This window comes from Castor canadensis, chromosome 14, assembly GCF_047511655.1.
Source record: "Castor canadensis chromosome 14, mCasCan1.hap1v2, whole genome shotgun sequence".
Lineage (NCBI taxonomy): Eukaryota > Metazoa > Chordata > Mammalia > Rodentia > Castoridae > Castor > Castor canadensis.
This window is the reverse complement of record NC_133399.1, coordinates 54,932,217-54,950,745: the sequence shown is the minus strand read 5'-3', so window position 1 is coordinate 54,950,745 and position 18,529 is coordinate 54,932,217. Positions and strand designations below refer to the sequence as shown.

The following is an 18,529-nucleotide window of genomic DNA, read 5'->3' as shown; positions in this document are numbered from 1 at the left end:
TTTTTACACATAAACATGTAAACATCTTGAGGATTGTTCTTATTATACAGTCATTGTAAAAAATTATTACTCTGTTCTACTGCTACTTTTAAGAAAACAGGTTTTCCACAAGAGGCCACAAATAGCCAAGGCAATACTCAGTCAAAAGAACAATGCTGGAGATATCACAATACCTGACTTCAAACTATATTACAAAGCAATAACAATAAAAACAGCATGGTACTGGCACAAAAACAGACATGAAGACCAGTGGAACAGAATAGAGGACCCAGATATGAAGCCACACAACTATAAGCAACTTGTCTTTGACAAAGGAGCTAAAAATATATGATGGAGAAATAGCAGCCTCTTCAACAAAAACTGCTGGGAAAACTGGTTAGCAGTCTGCAAAAAACTGAAACTAGATCCATGTATATCACCCTATACCAAGATTAACTCAAAATGGATCTAGGATCTTAATATCAGACCACAAACTCTAAAGTTGATATAGGAAAGAGTAGGAAATGCTCTGGAGTTAGTAGGTATAGGTAAGAACTTTCTCAACGGAACCCCAGCAGCACAGCAACTAAGAGATAGCATAGATAAATGGGACCTCATAAAACTAAAAAGCTTCTGTTCATCAAAAGAAATGGTCTCTAAACTGAAGAGAACACCCACAGAGTGGGAGAAAATATTTGCCAGCTACACATCGGACAAAGGACTGATAACCAGAATATATAGAGAACTTAAAAAACTAAATTCTTCCAAAACTAATGAACCAATAAAGAAATGGGCAAGTGAACTAAATAGAACTTTCTCAAAAGAAGAAATTCAAATGGCCAAAAAACACATGAAAAAATGCTCACCATCTCTAGCAATAAAGGAAATGCAAATTAAAACCACACTAAGATTCCACCTCACCCCTGTTAGAATAGCCATCATCAGCAACACCACCAACAACAGGTGTTGGCGAGGATGTGGGGAAAAAGGAACCCTCTTACACTGTTGGTGGGAATGTAGACTAGTACAACCACTCTGGAAAAAAATTTGGAGGCTACTTAAAAAGCTAGACATTGATCTACCATATGATCCAGCAATACCACTCTTGGGGATATACCCAAAAGACTGTGACACAGGTTACTCCAGAGGCACCTGCACATCCATGTTTATTGCAGCACTATTCACAATAGCCAAGTTAAGGAAACAGCCAAGATGCCCCACCACTGACGAATGGATTAAGAAAATGTGGTATCTATACACAATGGAATTTTATGCAGCCATGAAGAAGAACGAAATGTTATCATTCGCTGGTAAATGGATGGAATTGGAAAACATCATTCTGAGTGAGGTTAGCCTGGCCCAAAAGACCAAAAATCGTATGTTCTCCCTCATATTCGGACATTAGATCAAGGGCAAACACAACAAGGGGATTGGACTTTGAGCACATGATAAAAGCGAGATCACACAAGGAAGGGGTGAGGATAGGTAAGACACCTAAAAAACTAGCTAGCATTTGTTACCCTTAATGCAGAGAAACTAAAGCAGATACCTTAAAGCAACTGAGGCCAATAGGAGAAGGGGACCAGGAACTAGAGAAAAGGTGAGATCAAAAAGAATTAACCTAGAAGGTAACACCCACGCACAGGAAATTAATGTGAGTCAATGCCCTGTATAGCTGTCCTTATCTCAGCCAGCAAAAACCCTTGTTCCTTCCTATTATTGCTTATACTCTCTCTACAACAAAATTAGAAATAAGGGCAAAATAGTTTCTGCTGGGTATTGAGGGGGGGGAGCGGGAGGGGGCGGAGTGGGTGGTAAGGGAGGGGGTGGGGGCAGGGGGGAGAAATGACCCAAGCCTTGTATGCACATATGAATAATAAAAGAAAAAAAAAAAAGAAAAAGAAAACAGGTTTTCAAACTTACTTCAATCTTCTCACTAGAACGCAGGCATTCATGGGTTAACACTCTGGCTCAGCCCAGAGGAGAAAAAAAAAGGAAAACAAGGGAGATGACCACATCCAGCACAGGAGTCTTAAAAATTGACCTCAGCCTGTTTCATTCTATTGTAAATAAAATCCGGGATTTAGTTCTCTCTTATAATACATAGGTCTAGTAACAAATGGGCTTTCTATAAATTGTTTTTAAACAGAAAATAATTTTAAGGTTGCTTTCTTTCTGTTTTTTTTTTTCACACAAATATAAGGTTCTAAATTAAAAGTGTTTATGAGTTATTTTTAACAAGTAACTATATATATGGTATTAAAGATATGGTTTAAAAAAATACTTTTAAATAAAAAAAAGATAAACTCCCCCAGAAGATACAAAATAAGTTGTCACAAAGGTACATAGTAAATTGTCATAAAAACATAGAGCTTATAAATGCTTATATAAGTGATTAAGTTAACTAAAATCCAGTTACAGTAAAGGTTTTGTGAAGTCAAAATTTAATGTACTGATGTTAAACTAAAACCTCATTCTCTAAGCTCATAACAAGACTATCTTTAAAATATTACATTGTTCTTAAAAACATGCTTAATACAAAAACTGTCTTAAAAATGTTTTTTATTTTGTCAAGATAACTGTCAGAAAATTTCGGTGCTACAGGTTAATCCACAAATTTGTCAAGACAACAAGAGTTTATTAAAACACAGAGAGGCAAGAGGCAGCTGAGCACAGGGAGTGCTGCTGCACTGATAAGAGGGTTGAGACAAATTTACTTATGTAAAGCAATGTAAAAAAACAAAAAGCCAAACACAGCCTCCAGATAGAATAAATTTAAAAAAAAAAAAAAACCTCCAGTTTTTATTGGCGTCAACAGAGGGGAAATGTTAGTCTTACTACTTCCACATGTTAGGCATAGGGAAGTTTTGGCCTGGGATGGACAGATTGGGTCTTTTATTTTAGGGGGCTCCATTGACTACAGGTTGGTGGGATCCTGCTGTATGTCATGAGCCATATGTTAATGTCAACAATCTGGGATGTAATCCCTTATCAACATCTGAGCCCTGATTCTTGGCCACTATGTTTCCTAACTCCACACTTAGTCCCCATAAGTAGTTACCTGTGTTCTCTGGTGATTTTTGTCAGTGTTTTGACTACTAAGGAACTGAGTCATGTTCATTTAAGAGTCGGTTTATACAAAAATTTCTCAACCGCATGGGTAAACAACTGTTGTCTTGGGAAATTCTAATGCAGTCAGTACCCTGTATGTGTCTGTGACTGGGCTATTTGGAGTCACTGACACTCTCCTCCCCCCCACCAACTGATGAAAAAAATCTAACGTTTTACTTCAAGAACAACTTAACTAATATGTATATATAACCTCTATAGAGCTGTGATACTGTTGCTGGTTCCTGTATACTAAGTATCTTTATGTTTTTCAAGTATACCAAGCTTTCTAAAATATAAAATTTAGGTAAACATGGTAATAAAAAGTTAGCAGTACTGATATACTGTTCTGTTAGTTGCTAAATTGTCCATCAGAATTTTAACCATGGCTCTTTTAAGTTTTTGTCATTACCGTTCTGATCCTTCTGGGGCACTTACAATCAAGTTCATAAAAATGACTCTAATAAGTGCTTATGTGTCAACCAGGTTAGTTCTTTAGATGTCTGCTTTTGTTGGATTTTGTTTTGTATTGTTCTTGTCTAGAAGCCCACTGTCTAAGAGCCACTCCTTCTAAGTCTTTTTGTTGCTTAAATTTAGCCAAAAGGGTCTAGTTGGCACTGACTCCCACCTGATCTGCTTGTTACCTCCCCTCTTCCCCACCCGATGTGGGACCAAAACCAACAAACAACCAAAATCCTAGAAAGAACAAATCTTCACAATAAGGGGAAAAAAAAAGATGACCAATCAAGAAAGATCGTCAGTCTACGGCCATAGCACCCTAAAAGCTCCCAATCTCTTCTGGTCTCAGAAACTAAGCAGGGTTGGGCCTGATTAGTACCTGGATGGGAGATAGATCTTCAGAGGAGACTGCTCAGAGACAAACAGTTTGGAGACAAGGGGGGAATGCCATCAAAGTTTAAACGACAGACCTCTCAAAAATAACCAAGGCTGAGAGGATTGAGGAAATGGTTTTTATACATTTGTGGCTATCTAGCATTAAAGCCCTTCTAGACATAAACTGATATTTTTCAGACAGGGTCTTCTACTTAAACAGTGACAAAATGACTATTTTTACTGGCTCTAAACATATCCTTTGATACTTCAAGATGGTGGTTTTACTTTTTTAAAAATAATGTGTTTTCTTAGACATATATACTGGCAATATAGATAATAAATTGCCATGGTAATTCTACTCAGTTAAAAACAAAAAACAAAAAAAAATACATTGGGTAAAAGAATAAAATGTCCAACCATTAAACTCCATTGGGAGGGCCCTTTAGTTGTTATTTTGTCTACTCCCACCACAGTTAAAGTAGCAGAGATTGCTCCTTGGATCCACCACAGTCAAGTCAAGCCAGCTTCTCTCGAGTGGGAGTGCGTCCCTGATCCAGCTTCACCATGTAAGATCAGCCCCAAAATGTCAGCGCCCTCCCTCAGCAGGACTCCACTTCCCAGGAAACAACCACGCACCATGAAAGGTGGTACAACAGCCCTGCTCTAGTCACCCCCAGAAGCTGACTGGTCTATGCATTGCAGAAGCTTGAGGAGTCAACTATCCAACAGGACAAATGGACTGTTTCTATAACAGTTATCTCACTGTGATGCATGTCACCCCTTGTCTGTATCTGGTGCTATAGTTCTCAGCCTAGTCTTTGCCATAGACTTGGCAGAAACCACCCCCTCTGACAAGACTCATGGCAAAAGGTTTTTATTAGCTCTCTTCTATCTCTGTTGTGCAGGATGCATTATTACTGTTTATTGGTACTGATGTGGTTTCCCTTTATGGCCTCAGAGCCCTCATTCTGTGACCTGTGTATGCATACTACTTGGGCAGGAAGTGTTGTCACTGGGACTTTGCTATTCCATACTTACCATTCCTGGGCAGGCTCTGGCATCAGCTCATGCACTCACAATCATACCAACTATCTTGTGTGCTCCCATGGTAATCATCACCGACTGCCCTCTGGAGGAACAGTTAAAGATCCGGAGTGTCTACAACCCTGGGAACCTTTCAGCCGCACCCAGGTGTTTGGCACTGACAAACCAGTGTCAATGTTCTTTGATGCATGTGCGGCCACAGACAAGGGTGGATGTGGAGGTATAGGCTGTGGCTGTGGGGGCCTAGCTTGGGAAAGAGCCTATACGTCAAATGATAAGTATATGGGCTGGGGAGACAACTATAGCCCATGTGATGATGTGCATTCTTATTATTGCCCTTATTGGGCTTGTGTTTCATGGGCTACATGGCAGAGGGCTAAATATGGGGCCTCCTTCACAAGGGAAAAGCTGCCCCTGAATGCACCCCTGGCACCTGTAACCCTGTAAATTTCACTGTACTTAAGCCATCCAATTGGACACAAGGACATGTAATTAGTATAAGGATAGATGGAAAGAGCCTTGACTCTGGGACTGTAATGCACTTCAAATTAGTTGCTTATACCCATGAGAGTTCCTCATACCAAGTTTTTCACTTCTTTTATGAGGAGATGAGGAGTGAATTTTCCATCCCTAGGGAGGCCAAAAACTCGTTCCTTCACTGGTTGAGTCTATAGTCCAGACACTGAATGCTACTTCATGCTATGTTTGTGGGGGGACAAACATGGGAGACCATTGACCTTGGGAAGTAAGGGAGCTGATCCACAGGAGTCTTTTAATGAGACTGATTTCCCAAAACCTGGAAACACATCTGGCTCCTAAAAACTTCCATCACTGGAAATTATTGTATCTCCAGCCCAGAAGGCCAATTCTCCACCTCGGTGGGGGATTTAACTTATTTAGGACAGAAGTTTTACAATGACACTGCCAAGAGACCCAATGGTGGGGACCTCCAAACCACACAGAACCCCAGCCCCACCCACTGGCCAACTTTTATAATCTCCAGAAAGCTTGGAACAATCTTACCACAAACATAGATTGGCGGGAGCCAAGAGGGTTGTATTGGATCTGTGTGAAACAAGCTTAAACGGTGCTACTTAGTAGTTGGTTTGGGTCTTGTGTGCTACGCTCAAACAGACCATCCATTTTCTTGCTTCCCCTCAGAAAAGGTGAAAAACTGGGAGTCCTCATATATGAAGAAAGATTAGGTAGACAAAAATGGGTGCCTTACAAATTGGCAATTAAAAAGATAATGAATGGTCTCCCGAGTGAATAATGCTATTATAGTACTATGGTCCTGCCACTTGGCCAAAAAAAAGATGGTCCTGGGGCTATCACACCCCTATATTTATGCTCAGTCACATCATCAGACTGCAGGCTGTTGTTGAAATAATAACTAATAAAACTACAAAGCTCTCAGTTTGCTGACAAAAAAAGCACTAAGATACACAATGCCATCTATCAGAACCGCTTTGCTTTAGAGTATTTGCTTGCTTCTGAGGAAGGAATTTGTAAAAAATTTAACCTAAGCAACTGCTGCTTCAGATTGCTGATTAAGAAAAGGTTATAGAAGAAATCACAGACAGAATGAAAAAGCTTGCCCATGTCCTGTCCAGACTTGGAGAGGATGGGAGCCCAATGACCTGTTTGGAGGATGGTTCTCTGCCTTAGATGGATTCAAAACCTTGATAGGGCAATGGGCCTTGTCCTAGGAACATGCTTAATATCACCCTGCCTGGTTCCCCTGGTGCTGCAGTCTATCAGGACCATTATGGAGGCCATTATAAAAATAAAAATGGCCACACATGTAATTATGCTATAAAAATGTAAACCCCTAAATCAAGATGATGCTCTTTGACCCTAGGTGGGTCCAAGCATCAAAGCAGAGAATAATGTAGTAGGGAGGAGAACTAAAAAAAAGAAACAGACAAGTCTGTGTTCTGATCATGAGGCAAGGGGAAGAGATGGCAAAGCAGAGAGATAAAACTTAAAGAATTGAAACATGAAGAAGGTCACATAGCACTGGGAGAGAAGTAGCCAATAGTTACATGCAACCATATATGGATTAGATGTTACTTTTTGCTTCTGTAACCTGCTTGCAAGGGTATATAAGGAGAGACCCCTTTGTTCTTGGGGCTCAGCCTTTGGACTCGCGTCCGCTAGGTCTGTGTAGGCACAATAAAGTGTTGCTTCTTGCTAAACTGCCTCAGTGTTCCATATCTCAGCTTGAGATTCTGGCAACACTCTAGCTGAAACAAAAGGGAGGAGGTGGGAGGGCAATTGTGGGGAGGTGACCAAGAAAAGCCAAGTAAACAAAATGCTGTGTAGATTTATACCCATGCATTCTCCACAGATAACAGTCTCTGTGGTTTAGCCATCCTTCTTTTTTTTTTAATTTTTATTATTCATATGTGCATACAATGCTTGGGTCATTTCTCCCCCCTGCCCCCACCCCCTCCCTTACCACCCACTCCGCCCCCTCCCTCTCCCGCCCACCCCCTCGATACCTGGCAGAAACTATTTTGCCCTTATCTCTAATTTTGTTGAAGAGAGAGTATAAGCAATAATAGGAAGGAACAAGGGTTTTTGCTAGTTGAGATAAGGATAGCTATACAGGGAGTTGACTCGCATTGATTTCCTGTGCATGTGTGTTACCTTCTAGGTTAATTATTTTTGATCTCACCTTTTCTCTAGTTCCTGGTCCCCTTTTCCTATTGGCCTCAGTTGCTTTTAAGGTATCTGCTTTAGTTTCTCTGCGTTGAGGGCAACAAATGCTAGCTAATTTTTAAGGTGTCTTACCTATCCTCACCCCTCCCTTGTGTGATCTCACTTTTATCTTGTGATCAAAGTCCAATCCCCTTGTTGTGTTTGCCCTTGATCTAATGTCCGCATATGAGGGAGAACATACAATTTTTGGTCTTTTGGGCCAGGCTAACCTCACTCAGAATGATGTTTTCCAATTCCATCCATTTACCAGTGAATGATAACATTTTGTTCTTCTTCATTAGCCATCCTTGTTCCTAGTTCAGAGACAGAGAGTGACACTCTTACAAATGGAGTTTCCTTCTTTGAAAGTAAATTTTCAGCTGGGTGCTAGTGGCTCATGACTGTAATTTAGCTACTTGGGAGGCTGAGATTGGGAGGATCATGGTAGAAAGCCTGCTTTGCAAGGGCAAAGACCTGAGTTCAAATTCCAGTCTCTCTAAAAAGAAAAGAAAAACTTGATGAGCTTCTGTTTACCTGTTCATTTATGTTTGTTTTTTTCCAAGAGAATTAAATCATTTATTGATTACACATGATGATGGATGATAAACAAGCTTCGTTCCCATGTATCATTTTATCTGGTACCATTATCCAATTTACATATTGCATAGGATGTGCCAACAATTGCTTTTAATCAATAATTCAGTGACTTTGCTTGGGTGACCCTTTCAAGAAATTCCTAAGGTCACAATAGAGACTGTCAGTCCATGTACATCAAGGTTTCTGAAGACCCAAGCAGTTGCAAGTAAATGGAACTTGACATCACCCTGAAAGAATTCTAACTTCATACTGTTGGGGAAGTTTACCAAAATGGCTTCAGAGCAGATTAACTTTACACAACACCTTTAAAAAAAGACACATTTATTCAGCATTATGATCAGACTATTACATTTAGCAACCAACAGCATGGGTGCAAAAAAAATGTCTACATTAAAACACTTTGTTGGAATCCTTTACACTTTCCACAGAACAGAAACTAAAATAACCTGTTAAATAATTAGTCACAAATACAGTCCTTGAGTTTTTTTGCCCATACACATGAATATTGTATAAAACATGTCTTCTTTATAGCACCTAGGCCCTGCCACCACTATGCTTGGTTCAGTTTACAAATCCGTTGTAACCTCTAGCTTCCTTGTCACTTCTCTGACTTTCTTCTTCTGCTAAGCTTTATTTTCTGGTTCTTAATTAAAACCTTCTGCTACTGCCATAGCTACTGCTGCTGCTGGAACCACCATGGCCACCTTGGTTTCATGGTTTAAGAAAGTATAGGCCTCTACCACCATAAGGGCCAGAGCTTTGACCTCGAAAGTTTCCTTCCTTCATGGGTCCAAAATCTGAAGATTGATTGTTGTAACTGTCAAGGTCATTGTAGCTTCCACCATCACCAAAATTGCTTCCATCATTACCAAATCCATTGTAGCCATTCCCACTACCACCATATCCACCACCACAGTTACCACCAAAGCCACCTCGACCACTGAAGTTTCCTCCCCTACCAAAATTGTCATTTCTACCAAAACCACATCCATGACCAACACCAAAGTTTCCAGAACCACTTCAAGTCCTTTGGCTTAATGAAGCAGTAGCCATTTCTTGTTTTAACAGGGCTTTCCTTGCTTCACAGTTGTGGCTATTCATGGCATGGTATTTCTGAATGACAATCTTATCCACAGAATCATGGTCATCAAAGGCTACAAAAATAAAGCCCTTTTTCTTTCCCTGTTCTGTCATGATTTCTATCACTTCGATTTTCCCATTCTGTTCAAAATAATATCATAAGTGATGTTCTTCCATGTCTTCTTGAATGCTACCCATAAAGATCTTTTTCACAGTTAAGTGGGCACCCAGTCTTTGAGAACTTTCACTTGAGACAGCTCTTTTTTGTTCCACAACTCTTCCTTCCACCTGTGTGGCCCTGCATTCATAGCTGCATCCACCTTCTTCACAGTGGCCTAAGTGACAAATCCAAAGTCCCTGAGCACTTGGTGTTTGGACCTTTCATTACCACACAGTCTGAGAGGGTTCTCTGTTGCTCAAAATGGCTCCTCAGACTCAAAGAGGTCATTTCAAAGCTCAGCCCTCTAATGAAGAGCTTCTGCAGTTGCTCGGACTCTTTAGGAGACGCCAACTTAGACATGCTGGCAGTGAGAGAATTAAGAGATGCTTCCTCCACTGCATTCAAGAACAGAAAGGAGTAAGCTAATGAATGTATAACTTGTTTATGCTTACAAATGGCTTGCTGGAGTTTATTTCCTGGAAAATCATGAAAGGTCACTTTCAATTTCTTACCTCCTGGCATCTGCACATTGTGGGGGGTTTTTTGGTTTGTTTTTTTAAATCTTTGGAGCAAGCACATCATGCCTGATTTGAAGTATAGATTAGCAAATGTTTTTGTAGAGAGAGCGTCAGGTTTGAAGTTGCAATGTGACTGAACATGAAAAACAAAAGCAGGACAAATTTAAACACAGTGTCCCCCTTACTGAATGGGTTTCTCTATCCTGGGAATAGGTGCTACAATTTGGGTCTTAAATCACTCCCAGAGGTCCCTGTGTAAAAGGCTTGGTCCCCAGCTCTCGACACTACTGTAAGGAGGTGGAACCTTTAAGAGGCAGGGCCTTCATGGAGGTCTTCAGGTCACTGGGAGTGAGCCTTTCAAGAGGCTGGTGGAACCCTTGTTACTTCCTCCTTCTCTTTCTTCCACTTCCTGGCCATAATGTGGGCAGTTTTATTTTGCCACATGTTCCTGCCAAGATGTGCTACTTCATCATGGCCAAAAAGCAACAGGGGCAACTAATCATGCATTGAAACCTGCAAAACTGTGCACCAAGATAACCCTTTTCTCTTCTTAAGCCAATTATCTTGGTAAGGAAAAACTGACTGATGCCATAGGTGAGTCCATTTATGAAGTTATGTCTTGCTTCAGGAGGTAGTGTTTCAGGTGGTTTTCACTTAGGTTAGACCTCTGTCTGGATCAGTCATATATTTACTAAAGCGTTTGTATGGAAACTAAAGACAGAATAGAGCAGATGATAAAAACAGTTTCTGAGTGTGGGGGAAGCCAAGTAAGATTTCAAGATGTTGGTCTTGAAACAGTATAATAAAGCAGGTGAAAACTATTACCATTGTCATCCCAATCTTTTAAGGACCAATCTCTTTCACATGGTCTTTAACTAATACCTCCTCTCCTCTACAGCTCATATAATTGATTTCCATTAAGGTAAACAGAAAGAAAACACTGTGCAGAGCACTGGAGTATGAGGGATGTGGCAGACTGCAGAGCACAGATTATTGGGACTTTATAAAGAAGGAAACTGAGCACACAGCATCTATAGTTACATCTCTCAAGATCAACCTGAGCCAGGCGCATTGGCTCATGCCTATAATCCTAGCTATTAGGGAGGCTGGGATTGGGAGGATCACAGTTCAAGGCCAGCCCAGGCAAATAATTCACAAGACCCCATCTCCAAAATAACCAGAGAAAAATGGACTGGTGATGTGGCTCAAGTAATAGAGCACCAGCTTTGCAAGTATGAAATCCTGAGTTCAAACCTCAGCCCCCCATCCTGCTGCCAAAAAAAGATCAGTCTGAACCAGAGGGTTTTGCTTAGTGACAAAAGAATAAGCAGGAAATCCCAGGAGTCTTTACTCATGCCACATATACCTGAAGCATTTGCTGATGGAGAAGCCAGCACTCCTACCGGACCTGAGCCCAGTTTTGGGAGCTGCCAGGTTACCAACCTCCTGCATTGCCTGGGAGAAAGAATCCAGTCCATAATGTGCCCTCCCCATTCAGGCTCTAGCTGTTCAACAAACTCTTGAGACCCTGCCTGCCTGAGGTCCCATGAAGCAGCCAACCAGCTGGCCCAGCAGGTCCACCAACAGAGCCCTTTAACAGGTGGCCCCATCCACAACCTCAGGAAACACCTGGACAGCCCATGTTGAGTGGCTTGGCCTCCAGTGGCCCCTGCCTTGTTCTTCCCACCCTCCTCCTGCCTTGGCAACAGCTAGGTAGCCCCACTCACCACCCACAACCCAGGGCAGCATAAGCCTTCCTCGAGTGGCTCAGCCCACAGAGACCCCCCGAAGCAGCTAGGCAGCCCTGCCATGCTCTTGAAACCAGAAGGAGTTAAGCACCTTGTTCATAGAAGTTCAGTCCACTAAGGCCCTGAGAAGCAGATGAGCAGTCTCACCTACCCAGCTTGCCCTGAGTGGACCAGCTCCAGGAAGTCATCTTTAGAGCCTTTGAACATTGACAGGTATGCTGTTTGGGCCCTTTGTCTTGCTAGAACCCCTTGTGGTCTGAAGACACTGATAAGTACATAACCTCACTACCAAGAAAGCTGAGCTGCACCCACCTGGATCCGCAGGAGCAGCCCTAAGAAACTGACAGGCAGCATTCAGCTAGATGAGCCATGCTGAGAGCTGCCACCAAACCTGCCCCATCTAAGAAGTTGCCCCCTAACTAGCACAGCAGGGCAGTCCCACAACCTTTCAGCCCAGGTCACTGTGATATCCACATTGTCAATGTTTATTACAGTAGAAGAAGCTATGAACACACTGAACTAAATCACCCACCCTGAACAAAAGCCAATGCAACCAATCCATCCAACACCCCAGGACATACTGCCAGGAGAAAGTCTTCTACTATGAAAGCCACCCTATAAAATCTGTAGAGACAACTTATCTGCCAGATGCACAAATATCAATGTAGAAGCACAAGAAGGATTAAAATAAAAAAACAAAACACAATGTCTTCAAAGTTAAACAAAGACTCTCTGGAAGCAGAAGCAAAGAAAAGAAAATCAATGAATTACCTGAAAAGAATGAAAAATATTGATTTTAAGGAGATTAATGAAATACAAGAGACTATGGATAGGCAATTAAAATATTAGGAGGAAAATCCATGATAAGAATGAGAACTTCATGGATGCAATTGGAGAACATCATTCTGAGTGAGGTTAGCCAGGCCCAAAAGACCAAAAATCGTATGTTCTCCCTCATATGTGGACATTAGATCAAGGGCAAACACAACAAGGGGATTGGACTTTGATCACAAGATAAAAGCAAGAGGACACAAGGGAGATATGAGGATAGGTAAGACATCTTAAAAATTAGCTAGCATTTGTTGCCCTCAACGCAGAGAAACTAAAGCAGATACCTTAAAAGCAACTGAGGCCAATAGGAAAAGGGGACCAGGAACTAGAGAAAAGGTGAGATCAAAAATAATTAACCTAGAAGGTAACACACATGCATAGGAAATTAATGTGAATCAACTCCCTGTATAGCTATTCTTATCTCAACCAGCAAAAACCCTTGTTCCTTCCTATTATTGCTTATACTCTCTCTTCAACAAAATTAGAGATAAGGGCAAAATAGTTTCTGCCAGGTATTGAGGGGGTGGGTGGTAAGGGAGGGGGTGGGGGCAGGGGGGAGAAATGACCCAAGCATTGTATGCACATATGAATAATAAAACAATAAAAAAAATCCTTTAAATACCAGAGCTTCATGGTACCACAGTGCCTCAGCCCCGCATGGTGCTGATAAACAGCCTTGTTACTGTTTTTGTTTTTTTTTTAAAAAAAAAAAAAAAAAAGAATGAGAACTTCACCAGAGATAGAGATAATAAAAAAAGCACCAAACAGAAATCTTGGCACTAGAGAATTCAATAAATGAAATTTAAAATACAGTTTGAGAGCCTGAACAGCAGAATAGATAAGGAAGATAAAGAATTTCTGAGCTTGAATATAGACCTTTTGAAATAGTCCCGCCAGATTAAACACAAGAAAAGAATTAAGAACTCCTTCAGGAATTATGGTATACCATTAAGGAAGTATTCATGAGTATTTCAGAACAGAAGGCAAAAGGCATAGAAAACCTACTCAATGAAATAATTGCAAAAACTACCTGAATCTTATGAATGATACTGACATCCAGGTTCAGGAAGCTAGTACAGGGTCCAGGACCCCTAACAGATTCAACCAAAAAAAGACTTTTTTCTTAGACATATTGTAGTTAAACTGTCAAATGTACAATGCAAAGGGAATTCTAAACAATAGTAAGCAAAAGTGTCAAGTCACATAAAAGAGAATCCACAGTAGACTAATAGCACACTTCTCTGCAGAAATCTTGTCGGTCTGGAGAAAATGGGATGATATATTCAAAGTCCTGAAAGAATGAAAAGAGTACCACTCCCAGCAATACCATACTTCAGAAACAAAGGAAAAATAGTCTTTCCAAGGAAAGCAAAACTGAGAGAATTCTCCACTAAACCTACTGTACAAAAATGTTTAGGGAAATTCTATACTAGAAGCAAAAAGATGATAATTACAATCACAACAACACACAAAATACATATAAGACCCAAACATATGCTGCCTATAAGAAACTCACTTTGCCAGTGAAGACACACATAAAGACTGAAGGTAAAGGGATGAAAAAAGTTATACTATGTAAATGGAAGACCGAAAGTGAGGTAGTTACACTTATGTCAGATAAAGTGGACTTTAGTTCAAAACCTGAAAAAAGAGACAAATAAGGTCATTATATATTGATGAAGGAATCAATTCAATGAACGGAAAGAAAATATATATGCACCCAGTGCTAGAGCATACAATTATGTAAAGCAAACATTAGTAAATCTAAAATGAGAGATAGACTTACACAATAATAGTTGGGGACCTCAAAATTACACTTTTACCAAAAGTGGACAGAGCATTTAGGCAAAGAAACATTAGCATAAAACTCTCCTATAGACCAAACAGACCTAACATATATTTCAAGACCATTTCATTTGACACCTGCAGAATACACATTCTTCTCATCAGCACATGGAACATTCTCCAGTAGACTATCTGGAGACAAAACAAGTCTCAATAAATTCAAAATTTTAACTAATAGCATGTATTTTTATCACAATGGAATAAAACTAGAAAACAACAAGAACTATAGAAATTGTAAAATACACGGGAATGACACAATATTCTCTGAAATGACCAAGTCAATGAAGAAATCAAAATAGAAAGAAAAAAATCTTTAAACAAATGAAAATTATCACACAACATAACAAAACCTGTGGGATACAGTGAGAGCAGCACTTATAGCAGCAAGTACTATATTTCAAGTAAATATCCTTATGGTATACCTCTAGGAAGCAGAAAAATAAGAACAAGTCAAACCCCAAATTAATGAGGGAAAGAAAAAGACCAAGCAGAAATAAAAGAGATAGAGTCAAAAAAGTACAAAAGATCAGTGAAATGAAGAAGTGTTTTTTGAAAAGGTAAATAAAGACTAACCAAGAAAAAAGAGAAAGGCCAAGAAAGTCAGAGATGAAAAAGGAGACATATAACTGATACGATACAAGTATAAAGAATCATTAAAAAATATTAGGAATGATTGTGTTGATAAATTGGAAAATCTAGAAGAAATGGATGAATTTTAGACATTTATAACCTACCAAAATTGAACAGTTCACGAGACCCCCATCTCAAAAAAACCATCATAAAAAAGGGCTGGTGGAGTAGCTCAAGTGGTAAGAGCTGCCTTGCAAACATGATGCCCTGAGTTCAAACCCCAGAGCCATCAAAAAAAAAAAGTTATGTATAGAAGGAATATACTCCAATACAATAAAGGTATATGTGAAAAACTCACAACCAACATCATACTGAATGGGGAAAAGCTAGTCATTTCCTCCAAGAGCAAGAACAAGACAGGATACTCACTTTCACCACTCTTACTCAGTATAGCATTGGAAGTCTTAGCTAAAGCAATAAGGCAAAGAAAGAAATAAAGGGCATCTACATGGTCAAAGAGGAGGGCAGGGTAGGAGGCATAGCTCAAGTGGTAAACCTCCCTAGCAAGCACAAAGCCCTGAGTTCAAACCCCAGTACCACAAAAAAAAAAAAAAAATGAAGAGGGGAAATTATCTCTGTTTACAGATGATTTTTATAAACAAATTCAGTAAAGTTAGGGTATAAAAAAAATCAACATACAAAAACCAGCATATTTTTATACACCATAACAAAATTGCTAAGAATGAAATCAAGAAAACAATGTAGCCAGGCGTGGTGGTGTGTACTTACAATCCCAGCACTTGGGAGGCTGAAGCAAGAGGATCATGAGTTTGAGGTCAGCCTGGGCTTCATAGCAAAACAAACAACCAAAAACCAAATGCCCAAACAAACAAAAAACACCCAGAAATCATTCATAATAGCTACAAATAAGATAAATCTAGGAATAAATTTAACCAAGGAAGTTAATGAAATGTGTAATGAAAATTACAAAACACTGATGAAAGAAATTGAAGGGGACATACACACAACAAACAAACAAAAAAACAAATAAACAAAACAAACAAGAGGAAAGGCATCCTATGTTCATAGACTGGAAGAATATATATATATTTTAAATGTCTGTACTAGCCAAAGCAGTCTACAGATTCAATGCAATTTCTATTGAAATTTCAATGACATTCTTAGAAAAACAGAAATACATATATATTTTTGGTGGTACTGGGCTTTGAACTCAGGGCTTCCTGCTTGTTAGGCAGGTACTTTACAGCTTGAGCCATGCTTCCTACCCTAGAATCGTAGAAATAGAAAAAACACTCCTAAAATTTGTATGGATCCACAAAAAAGCCTGAATAGCTAAACCAATCCTGAGTAATAAGAACAAAGCAGAAAGCAATACAGTACCAGCCTTTAAAATATATTACAAAGTTAGGTAAATCAAAACAGCATGATATTAGCATAAAGGTAGCACACTGACCAATGGAGCAGAACATAATCCAGAAATAAACCCGCATATTTTCAGCCAACTGATTTTTGACAAAAGCTGTGGAAACCTATAGTGGAAAAGAAAAGTCTCTTTATAAACAGTGCTGTGAAAGCTGAATATCCATATGCATAAGGAACTAGACCCCTCTCTCTCACTCTGTGCAAAGACTAACTCAAAATGGATAAGACTTAAATGTAAGACCCCAAACTATGAGATTACTAAATAAAAACATAAGGGAAATGCTTTTTAGAATGTTGGTCTGGACAAAAATTTTTTTTCGATATGATCCCAAAACACAGGCAACAAAAGCAAAAATTGATAAATGGGATTACACCAAACAAAAGCTCTGTACAGCAAAGGGGACAATCAACAGTGAAGAGACAGCTTGCAAAGTGTAGAAAATATTTGCAAACTATTTGTCCAGCAAAAGCAACAACAAATATACAAAAAAAAAAAGCCCCAACCCCAAGAAAAAGAAATCCAAACAAAATCCCACAAAATAACTGAATTAATTACTATTGTTAGAAATATCAAGTGCTACTGTGATCACAAGTCACACACATGCTGGAAAGCTGATGGGCAAGGCAAAGTTCACTTCTGCAGATGGCGGGGTGTGCCTCCAACTAGAGTCAGGCAGGTGAGCACACCAAGTAGGAAGTCCACTCAGTTTTTATCTCTAACACAAGTCTACCCCTCACCCTGATGGATGGATTTGGGTTCACAATCTTTGCAATTGCCTACTTAGAAAAGGGGGCATATGGGTAAGGTGGATCTTGAAGCGGGGAGAACAAGAAAATTCTTTTGGGCAATATTCATCTTTAAGCAAGCAATTTGAGATTAGGACATCTGGCGATAAACAGCTCTTTGTTTGACCACAAGAACCTTGCAAGGTCAAGCAGCGTTTCAAGAAGCATGTAGGCAGCAATTCAGGAAGGTTAGCTGGCATGTACAAAATGATAGTTATATTATACAGTAACTCCTCTGACAGGAAAGACCTGACTTTAGTTGATTCTCACAATAGGAATCCCTGAAGTTTGCCTTTCAAAGAGATGGTTGTCAGACCCTAGAGAAAGGGTTTTATGTTTTCACCAAGAAAGTTTGGGGGCATATTTGCCTATGCTCACAGATCAATTCTACAAAGTCCTGGACTAAATTTTAGGCAAGTGGCTGAGGAAACATTTAGCTGCTACCTCAATGTTTCCAAAGATCATTGGAGTAGAGGAAACAACCAGTCTATTTCCACCTTCTCTTTTTTTTTGTTCCCCTCAGATAAGAATTTTGGGGATGCTGAGAGTCCTTTGAGAGCAGGGTCCTAAGGTTTAAGACATTGAGGGATTGGAATAAGAAGGATAAAGGTCTGGAGGGTGGACAGAGGGATGGAGGAGGTAGAGACTTGAAGGGGGACGTGTCAAGGATTCAAGAGAACTAAATGGAAGATCAAAGATGGCGAAGGAAGGAAGGCGGAGCAGAAGCAGAGGCAAGGGACAGGAAGGGCTCTTAGGGGAGCCAGTTTGGAGAGATCTTAGTATCCCAAAGAAGCTGATAAAGTGCCAGATCATCCTCGGCAAATTGTGCCAATGATAAAGAGGTGGGCAGAGTTGGTGGAGCATGTAGTCAGGGTTCAAAAAGTTGGTTTAGGTGCCTGAAAAGGATCCCATGGGAGGAACAGGATCAAATGGAACATATGAGTAACTGGTGGCTCCCAGTTACTTGGTAGACAGAGATTGGGAGGGTCCACGTTCTAGGCTAGTCTGGGCAAAAAATTAGTGAGACACCCCTCCCCCACCCCGCTCAGTCAATAATCTTGGCATGGCTGTGGTCCCAGCTATGCAGGGGCTGTAAGGGGAGGATCATGGTCCAGTCTGGACTGGGCAGAAAAGCAAGACCCTACCTGAAAAGTAATTAAAGCAAAGAGGGCTTGTATGACTTAAGTGGCAGAGCACCTGCCTGGTGTTCAAATCCCAGTTCCATCCCCTTCCTTCCTTCCTAAAAGTAGCTCCTATCAAGGCCTGAATATTAGTTTCCAATC

General features: G+C 40.1%; 1 pseudogene; it reads right to left on the bottom strand.

Annotated features, from left to right (window-relative positions):
• Positions 1–8,655: 8,655 nt before the first annotated feature.
• On the bottom strand, positions 8,656–10,004 carry LOC109696404 (heterogeneous nuclear ribonucleoprotein A1-like 2; annotated as a pseudogene).
• Between the last annotated feature and the right edge of the window lie 8,525 nt (positions 10,005–18,529).